Source organism: Mustela nigripes, chromosome 14 (genome assembly GCF_022355385.1).
Source record: "Mustela nigripes isolate SB6536 chromosome 14, MUSNIG.SB6536, whole genome shotgun sequence".
Lineage (NCBI taxonomy): Eukaryota > Metazoa > Chordata > Mammalia > Carnivora > Mustelidae > Mustela > Mustela nigripes.
The window spans coordinates 73,833,223-73,844,493 of record NC_081570.1 but is presented as its reverse complement, the minus strand read 5'-3'; the positions used below and the strand labels follow the sequence as shown (position 1 = coordinate 73,844,493).

Here is an 11,271-nt window from a genome sequence, read left to right as displayed (position 1 = left end):
TGCTTTTTAAAAAGCACTGCCAATCCCAATTTATCAGTTACTGTCTTGTGACAATTTATTCATTGTTCACTGTTAGAAGCCAGAAGTTACATAGAAATGCATGATTGGTGATAGCTTCTCTATTTCAATATGGTATAATAGAGATAACACAGTGCCCAAAAGCTGTGCAGCCGACTTTTTGTCTGCTTTGTCTCTTTTCATTACTCTATCAGAATCTTCATTTAATATAATCCAAAAAAGCAAGGTAATTGCTTCACTTATCGGTTATCATCGCTCTCGCATACTTATCGTGTCAAAATTATTTATGTGGATAGGCCAGGTTGATCTTGCTGCATTCAAAAGCTTAAAATTTGAATAACTGTTCTGCCAGTTAGGTTATCAAAATTGCAGCATAAGCAATGAGCTTCTCTTTTCTGGATGTTGGAGTAGAGAAAAGGAATCACCTCCTAGGTGTGCATGGAAAGGGAAGCATTGGGCCACAGTGGCACTCAGAGCAGCTCTTCCGGCAAAAAGAGAGAGGAAACAGCCACGAAAGGAAGATGGTAACTAGAAGATTCATTGTGTGGGTCTCTGACAAAGCAAGAGAGAAATGGAGTCAGTTGGACACTTCTTTACGGTGCTTTTCCTTAACAATTATCTGCAGAATAATTGATACAATTATTCTGAAAGGCAAGACAGATATTGCTACCTGGGTCTTCATATACCCACCCCTCCCCTTAGGAGACCCTCTACAGATGAGCATTTCAATGTGCATTTTCCTACTTGTTAATCATTTTTCAATTGTCAAGTACTTTATCACTTTAAAGACGTATTAGGCTAATGTGAAATGTGGCAGGTTTTCAGTCAAGAAGTGAACACTTATTTCTACAAAATAATTTTTGTTAGATAAGTCTTGTTTTCAGGTGTCTGAGACTCTTCCCCTCTTTCTCTTACAAATGTTGATGGTACAAAGAAATTGCTTTAGATTATTCCTTCCTAGCTCAACACCAAGGACTTCAGCTATAGGCAGAGATTGGCCAAGTGAATGTGTATTTTGATTCTTGCCAAATTCTGTGAGCTGTCCTGGTGAGAGCCTCAGAACCAACAGGGACTTTCTATCCCCCTTCTGTCAGAGTCGCTGACCCTCTCGCAAAATGTCTACTTTGCAGTGGGACCCTCTTAAATGTAGCCAGCCATTCTCGTACTCAGTCAGAGAATGACTAGAACTAATGGATGATATTCTTGTGATTGTCTTAATATCATCTTGGGCTAACTAATGCGTACTTTTTAATATTTTTCAGATTCTCTCAATGTGACACATAATACTTTTTAAATGTATTTACCCAGATCCTGCTGCACTAGTAGCTAGTATCTAATATCAATAAGAAAGATTTATCTAGACTGTCAATTTATTTCTTAAAGTACAGCTGATCTTTTGTTGCAGTTTTAATTTCCCCGTTACAGTGGTGAGCCATGGAGCTGGAAGCATGTGAAAGGGAGCACTAGGTTATAGTTGTGGTTTTCCCTTATGCTAGTCTGGTAAATTTTCTGAGAATGGAATGAGGAATGAATGCAGGCTTAAAATCCAGCATTTATATTAATTCTCTGGTAGCTACTACCATTCTAGAAGTTAGAATCAAAACTAGGTGGATGACCTTTAAAGACCCATCCCAATCCTGAAATTTGATTATTACTTAAGAATCTAACACAATGAGGATGCATTTGAAGAAAGATCAACAGTCAATATCCCAGGGCCGGGGAGAACGTCTGGTATCTAGCGTGTGTTCCGATATGTACTGGGTGAATGGATGGATGAATGAATACTCTTTTCCCCTAAATTTCAATCTTCAAAATGCCACTCAACATTCAGCAAACACTGAGCACCTCTACCACCTAACAGTCCTGCTGAAGGCCTGGGTTGCATATCAGCTCTCCAGAGACCCTCCTCTGGTCACTTGGCACGTTATTTGCTGACTCTGTAGCACCATACTCCCTTGGATTGTCATTACAGACATATGTCTCTTACATGCCTGTCATACGCTGAAGAAAGGGACTGTGTCTATATACTTTATTAGTTCCATAATGACTGATGAAGTACCTTAGGCACATTAAATATAAATAAATACCTAATAAAAAAATGAGCTGAATCATTTTTAATATTGCCTGGGGCATTGGAACAAAACCGTCAACATTGTCCTTCTACATCAATTACACCTAGTTCCCTTATTTTTTTTTTAACTGTCCATATTTTCATCACTACCCATTATAATACTTCTACCTAAACCGAAATTAAAGTAAAACATGGAGATAGGAGCGTCAATGAGTATCTATCAAATGCTTACTTCTAAGATATGAGAAAGGTAAATTACTTAAGCCTAAATCCAGCTTCCCTTTCATGCAAGTCCACTACATTATTTACTCCTTATTTGCTACATTTTGACTATGTGCCATTTAGTGTGCAGCTACTGAGACTGAGGGATAAACAAGACAGGTCTTCTGCCTTGTCCGGTGATGGAGAAAGAACTATAAACAAGTAATTATATAGTTTAGAAATCTATTTGCTACCTTCTAGTTGTGTAACCTTGGGCAATTCATGTGTCTTCTCAGGGCCTCAGCTTCCTTACTGGGTTACAGGAAGATAATCGTGCTGAGGTCATGCTCCTGTGATACATTATTTCCTGATGCAGTGCCTGGTAGGTAGTAGGCACTCAACACATGTTGGTTGTATCTTAATGTCCAAAATATCAAGGGAACACAGAAGACAGAAAAACTAACTCAAAATGCATAGCAAGAAAGACTTTGTAGGGTTCAGACTGGAAGGACTAATGGAAAATTTGCAAGATAAAGCGGGGAAAGAAATAGATCCCAGCAGTAGAAGCATTATAGACAAAGGCCAGAGGTGTGAAAGATCTCATCAAATTACAGTCAGTGCATAATACTGCTTGGGGACTCTGAGAACTCCTAATCTTTTTCTTCTACCCAATTATTGCCTAATAGTTATCCCCTACTTCAAAAATGTAGGGATTCTTTCTTCTTTCTTAATTAAACTAACTTATATCAGCACTTATTCTGTTTTATTTGGTTTTATTTCAGAATAATGACTTTGGTTATTAAAATCATCTTGAATATAATTTTAAATTCTAGAGTAAGGCAGCCACCATCAGGTTTCAGTCATGTATGCAAAATTTTAATGTATATCCTACGTATGTTGTTGAGGAAGGATTTGGCATATGAATAATGGTTCTGTTAATATTTTCAATTTAACATCATAGTTCTATGTTATTAGGAACATCTACAAAACAATGTATATCTGTGCAAAAAGGAGAAATATGGCCAAAATCTAGTTGTCTTCAATTATCTAGATGCCTGAGAAGATATGGACTTAATCCTTTAACAAAATGATAGCAATAAATAAAATAAATAAAAATCTAATATTTTTACATTAAAAACATTTATCCAGTTTTGAATACTTAATGTTATGTTGGTGTAATATATGAATACATATTTTCTCTACTCATTACTGCCATTACTATGTAAGACTATCTAAAACTTATTTGGGTCAAGGTAATCAGTATGCACTGCTTTTTCTCTCTATTAAAGGTCATTAATTCTCAAACAACATTTTATTGCCTTTTAAAAATAGGTATTCCATTGGCTTTTTCCCAGTAATCTGGGGTCCTGCCAATCCTCCACAGATCTTCACATGTTATCATTCTTGGCTCTGTGATTACATCAATTATTTTCTTGGCAAATCCAAGGTAGAGTTGGTCAAGCTCAACTAACATAAAAATATGTAACACCCCAAAGTAAACTGTAGGCTAGTTCAAGTTCTTTTTTAATTTTAATTTTTATCCTAGCCTTTTTAGGTTAGGTACTTCTCTATAGTTACTTTCATTTGTGATCACGCTATTCCGTACTCACATGGGACTGCCAAGAGGCTTAGGGAACAATTTAAAATCATCCAAAGCCCTTAACACTATTAAATCCTACTTGATCCATGAAGAATAATTAGCAAGGTCTGGGGAACTTGTATGGGAATTTACCTATTTACAGTTAGGTCTGTCTCTTCATGAACAGCCAGATGAGTGTTAGCCAGGTTCAGATAAGCATTTAGAACAGTTCTAAGATAGCTATATAGTTTCTTAATTCAAGATAATGGACAAAACCTGGGTTGCCTCCTTTTCATGCTAATTTATCATCGAAATGACAATTCATACATACAAATAAATAAATCCTTAACAGCACTTGAAACAAGCCAAAAAATAAAAGGGGGGGCGTGGGGAGGAGAAAAGGAGATGACATTAGCAGTTCAGAAAGTCTGACAGTCTCAGAAGATAGGAAGTAATTTGGATTTTAGTGTTGGGTAAACTCTAACAGAGTAAATCACAACCCAAAATACACACATAGAAAAGAGGTGTAGAGGAGATGGGGTTCATTTTCTTTAAAATGTCTCTGGAGAAGCTCCAAACAGATACAGATAGAAGAAATTGCTAAGGGGTAGTAATAAAGGCTTGTAACAGGAAGACCATTTTCAAACAGCTGTGCTAGGAAGCCGCTCTTCTTCCCCTATATATGGAATTGTTGGCTTTATTGGCAGCTGTGATACCCCATGCCTGTTAATGTGCTAAAAGAAAAAGCCATTTGTCAGTAGGGCTCACCCTTTGACACACAGCCTGAAGGCATCCCCCTCATTCAGAACACTAGCCTTTTGGGTAAAATGGTCCATTTGACCTCAAAGGATATGAGGTATATATAAAAATATATTATATTTATATAATAAATAAATTTATTTATTTATTTATAAAATATATTATATTTATATTTATGTTATAAATATATTTATACAAATAATAATATTTATATTTATACAAATAATTATATTTATATAAATAAATATTTATATTATACTTATATAAATATAAATATAATGCATTTATAATATAGTCCTTGTCATTACAAAATTAATAATGAACCAAGGATTACCAGATATTTAAGGGAAATCAAGTGAAACAAAAAGAAAGACAATGGTAAATAAACAAAAATTGGTCACAGAAGAGATAGTGGTAATAGAAGGAATAAAAGAGAACATTAAAATATTCTAATGAGTATCCTCAAAAATTTCAAGAGTATATTGTATCCATAATATAAAAAGAGACTGCTATGAGTTCTTGAAAATTAAAAAATATTTGTAATTACATAAAAATAAATTAAACTGTGGGCTGAACCATAGCAGACCAAAGTGAAGACTGAAATTTAATTTGGAAGGTGGAATTAATAAAGCATTCCATAATAGAAAGGGAAAAAATGCACAAAAATTTATTTCGTGACTTAGAAAGACTTGGGGCACCTGGGTGGCTCAGTGGGTTAAAGCCTCTGCCTTCAGCTCAGGTCATGATCCCAGGGTCCTGGGATCAAGGCCCTCGTCTGGCTCTCTGCTCCGCCTCTCTCACTCTGCCTGCCTCTCTGACTATTTGTGATCTCTGTCAGTCAAATAAATAAATAAAATCTTTAAAAAAAGAAAAAGAAACAGAAAGCCTCACTATTCAAAATGTGGTTCACACACCAGCAGGACAGGCATCATCTATCTCATTAGAAATGCAAAGTCGCAGGCCTCACTTAAGACTTACTGACTCAGATTCTTCATTTTGAAAAGATCTGTGGGTAATTCACATGCAGGAACTTGAAAAAGCACTAATGTAAAACACAGATCCAGAAAGTCTTATGTGTATCTAAAAAGTAGTTTAGAGGAAGACAGCATAAACAATGAAGGAGTTGAAATAATCAAAGAAATAACGAAAGAAAGTAGATGAAGAAAATTTCCTAGAGTTGGGAAAACTATCAACCCAACAGTTGGCAAACCCACCAAATGTCAAGGGGACAAAAATGCATTAGATACATACTTGTAAAATTTCAGAACTAAGCTTGAAGAAAAAAAATTCTAAAAGATTTCAAAGGGAGACAAAGAGAAAGTACTCAAAAAGAGACCACCATCAGATACGACATCAATGCCTTTCCAACAACACCAGATCTTAAAAACGCCTATTATGCAACTTTAAACCTAGAATACTATATCAAGTGCAATTATAAATAAAATTTAAGTGAAGAATATAGGTATTTTAGACATAAAGAACTCAAATCGTCTTAATCAACTGAGCCACCCAGGCACCCTTCATCCACCTTTTTTAAGAAAATAGAGAATGTATTCAAAGAATATGAAAAAGTCATCTAAAAAAGAGGAAGAAAAGGAATCTAAGAAACAGTTTAATCTAATCCAGAGATACAATGAAAGAAATCAGAATGAACGGTATGTGCAAATAGTAATGAATAGAAATTAGAAGGCAACCAGAGGACTTTATGAAAAAACAACAACAACAACAACAACAAAACAAACAAACAGACAAACAAAAACTAGAGGTGGATTAAGGAAGGTAGTGTGCATATGAAAATAAATGTAAAAGAAAGCCATGGTAAAACATGAAGCAAACTAAAACATGACATTATTTTAAGCAATTGTTGATATCTATAACATATTAATATATAATTACATTATATTTATTTATTTTATATTAATAATATATAATATTTATATTATTTCAGTGTTAATCTTTCAGACTTTGCTGTTTGGGACTATGTGGGATTACACATAGTGTAATCTCCAGGTGCCTAATCATTCTATGTGGTTATAGAAAGAGTAACATTCATAATGTTTATATACTGATTATTTCAGATGTTCCTATTTTTAAATCAAATTATAGACAATGTTTGAAAGACCCTAGATTCAGAAGGAAGTGTAGTGGTACAGTGTATAAATATAAATTATTAAAATGCTAATAATTGCATGTAAGTCATTTTAAACTAAAGAATGATTTTAAAAATATAATAATTTACCTGATAGAAGTCATCAGGGAGGAAGAAAAGAAAGTATAGACACACTGATTTCCTCATCTCACCTTGTATGAGGAAAACAGAGCCAGTCTGAAGCTTGAAAAACATAGGTTAAGTATAATATTAAATAATAAAGATAACCAAGAGAAAGACAAAAACAATGAACAGCAACAAAAACCCTACACTTAGAAGAATATAGGGGAGAAGGGAGGACGTAAGAGTTTGAGTTATGAAATTTTGCATCCTTCATCTGGAAATCCATAAACACTACCTGAAGTATTAAATCATCAATACAATGTGTTCTTTAGAAATACGATGGTAAATACAAGCAGAGCTAAAAAGTGAAGTAACTAAAGTCATTAACTTTGGAAATCTTTGGAGATCAGTAAAGGGCAGTGAGGATGAATTTTGCTTTTCTCTACTTCGCATCTATACAAGTTTAGGTATTTTAACCATTACAAATATATGTAATATTACACATATGTGTGTATGTATGTATATAAATTTAAAAGTAAAAAATCAAAAATGGAAAAAACTTCAATGGAAATATATATATATACATACATACATATATATGATAGATACTTAGTTATTTCTAAGCAGAGTAAGCACAGGAAATTTACTAGCAAGTATCTGTTGATTCAACAAATTCCTTGAGCACCTACTCTGTGTGTGTGTCCCTGTGCTCAGCATTGAGTCTGTAACAATGAGCCAGAGAGATGCCACCCCTATCACAAAGGAGATTACTGTCTATCCGTAAAGACAGGCATTAAACAAATAAATACACAAACACATCGCTCAATACACTTGTGTTACATCCTGTGAAGGATAAGTATACAGTGAGAAAATAAAATGGGGGAATGTAAGCCTGGGAAACCAAGTTGTTTTGGGAAAAGTTGTATAATAAAGTTTAACAAAATTTGAATTCTTGGTACTAACATAAAGGTTATTAGACACACAGGAAATAACCAGTAAGAGACAATTATTTAACTAAAAGCAACTAGTGCTCTCTTCGGCAGCACATAGACTAAAATTGGAACGACACAGAGAAGGTTAGAATAAGGATGACATGCAAATTCATGAACCGAGCCGTATCTTTAAAACAAACAAACAAAAATTAAAAATTAAAAGCAACTAAACTAGTTACCACTTATAGCTCTGTCCCTTATTCTGTATAACTCAAAAAGCGTTTACAGATTTCCATGGTTTTAAGTTTCCGGAGCATGAGAAATTTTTCCCCAAAATGAATCAAATCACTTCATTTTTTAAAAAATAAGATATTGAAAGCTGACAATTTGGCAGTTGGCTGTAAGGCCAGGTAAAGATCAACCCACTTTAACATGGTAAAAAAAAAAAAAAAAAAAAAGCCTAGTATTTCCAGAGCTGTCAAGAACTTTGAGTTGTGAAGGAAGTAATTTGATCTCCTGCACTTAAAAACTATTTACTTACCCATTTCCATCAGCATTCACTCATATAAACTAAGTGTGAGGACCAGAAAGCATATTTTTATTCAGCCTGTATCCAACTGGGATACAGAATATAGAATGGGAGAGAGTAGTAGGTCTTCTGATATGATCAGAGCGAGAGTCAGTCAAGGAGGCCTGTCCTGAAGAGAAGAGTTGGGGACTCTATTTTGGTGAAATAATTTTATAATTTAATAGAATGTCATGATGGGCCTTTAAAGTAGTCTGGGCTTTCTTATGTGCCATGTCGAAACTGACATGGTAAAGCCAACAATTGCCAAGACCCCCAAATGGGCCACCTCAATGACAATGAACCTGTACCCTTCCTTACATCTACCTGACTCTGAGATTCCTGGGGACCACACTATCTGTGTCCACACATACCACTTCTGATGCTTCTGGTCTGGCAATCTGTTAACCATTTGATCAACCTAGAAGGGCAGATTGCAGACACTTTGTTACTGGTTGTTCTTTTGGAAAGGATCAGTGAATGTCTACTCCAAGCCCACAACTCCATATGCACAAATGCATTAGATAAGATATGTAGAAAGTGTTCATTTTTGTGTAAACCAAGCAAAACCTAACAAGCAAAAAGATTTATTTTCACAAATAAAAAAAAGTTAAGTTACACTTCAACTTATTTACTGCTGTTCTTAAAATGACAAATACAATAATCGATAAATCAAAGCCCTTTAACATAGAAAAGTCAACAGACCCTAGGTTGCCAATTGCCTCTATGTGCATCTCAATCTTGGAAATTTTGCCAACCCCCTAGGAAAACTGAAATTAGGATAATAATTTCAAAGAAGATTAAATTTCAGATTGACTTCCTTGGCAAATCCAAAAAGACAGCAGTATTCATTCCTCGATCTTCCTTTGTTTTTGTTTTTGTTTTTTCTTTTGGAGGCTAAGGAGTGGGTATTTTGCTTTTGTTAAATCACTTCCAGTATCCTAATCACACTAATAATCCCTGCTTTGGAGAAAATCAGTATTTTGTAATAGTTTGTTCCAGAATCATCTTAGAAACATGTATACAGCATTTACTGCAGGACATGATGCTAAGGGCTTCATATATATTAACTCATGTAATACTTATACAGCCCTAGATGGTTGGTATTCAGAGAGGTTGTGTAACTTATCCAAAGTCACACAGCTAAATAGGTTGCAGAGCTGGCGTTTGAACCAAGCAGTCTGCCCTCAAGGGTCCTGGTATATAAAGCACAATTTGGAAATAAGTATCATATTTTCATTTTGACTTCCATTATTGTTTCATCAACGTTCATCCTGAGGCTTGGGAAGCCTCAGTTGTCAGCGATTCCTCTGCCTCCAGAACATTCTCTCCCTTCCCCAACTTGTTCTCTACCTGCATTTCCGGCCTGCCTGTCAGATAGTTAATGATCTGCACACAAACACTTACATGAACTAGTGGAGCCAAGCCTTTAAAAGAATCCTAGGGGAATCCTTTAAAGACTCTTCCACACTATGAATAATCACCCCCTAATTTATTCATCTGTAAATTTTTATTTTCATATAATAGATTTCCTTCCAGCAGGGCCAAACGGATTCGTGCTTTTCCTCCTCTTCTCAGATGCATCAGCAGTGCTTTGCCATTTTGCGTTTCAAGAAACCCGATTATTTTAACGTCCGCAACAACCATTCTCCTTTTAGAGTTTATAAAAGTGAAAGATATGTAGCACAAAAACTCTTTGTCAGGGAATATTTCTCGTGAAATGGAAATTTTAGCTCCTCTTACTTTCTTGGAATGCTTATTTGTTCAGACACAGGACAGTGAAAATAAAATTTAAGCGTCCAGAATATTATTTCTATCCATTTTAATTTTGTCAGGCCAGACCCAGTTTCCATAGCAGATGAAATTAAATTTTTATATCAACTCACTTCTCACTTTAATGTCAAGAAATTGTTGCTGTTCTATATGGTTAGACTTTCGAGTAACTATCAGCTAACCCTGATTGTAGCACTCACCTTTTTGACTGATCTACTAGCTCTGTGAGTCCTACCCTCTGGCAGATTGAGTTTTTGGAGATCAGCAACAAGAACCAGACAAAAGCCTATCTTCACGTACTTTGAAAGAAACTAGGGAGACTCAGTATGAGCGGACATCCCAAAGTTGCAACCAGCTCGATCAATGGTATGAGTGCAGAACTTCGCACTGGGAGCCTATCATGGTTTTGGTCTCCCTTGCTGAGCCCCACATTTCGATGTGAAGTACTCCCTTTCAAGTTCAAGTTCCCCTTCAAATTTAGCTCTTCTGTTGTAATAGGAGAACCTCCACAATGAATGGCAAGTGATGGAGATCACCATTAATGGGGAGAGCCTATTTGCTTTTCCCTGAGGTCTCTGAAACACATTTTCTAAACTCTTCCATGTGGCTCAGACCATGTTATGGATTTGTTAACTTTGCAATACATTTGATTGAAACATCATAATTCTTTCCATGACAATAGTGTCTGATGTTACAGATGCCCAACGAGCAGGGTCAATAGTTGACAGATGGAAGTTGGAGCCAAGCAATTACATTTCCCAAACCATTATAAAGAATGTAACCGAAGAAAGGTGGAACCGGGCCTAAAACACACCAAACGATAAAAAGCACAAAAATAATTGCTTTAAATTTAATGAATCTTTCTTTGATATGACAACCAATCCAAGAATCTCTGCATTCCCTCTCTCTGGTAAAAGTCAAAACATTTTTGAGGCGGTGGCAGTTTATCTAAATTATTGTTTTTCCTCCATCAGTCTTTAGGCTTAATCTCATTTGCTTTTATGGATATGGTAACCCTTTTGAATAGCTTTTAACCTTTTAAAAGTTGCCTTGACCCGAAGAGCCTAAAAAAATTTTAATACAATATTGAATAATAAAAATTGAACAATTGAGTGCTTTTCTTACCAGCAGTCTGCCTGCAGTGCTCCAGGTCCCAGAGCA

General features: G+C 35.3%; 1 pseudogene; it reads left to right on the top strand.

Annotated features, from left to right (window-relative positions):
- Positions 1-7,867: 7,867 nt before the first annotated feature.
- LOC132002342 (U6 spliceosomal RNA) lies at positions 7,868-7,963 on the top strand (annotated as a pseudogene).
- Positions 7,964-11,271: the final 3,308 nt, after the last annotated feature.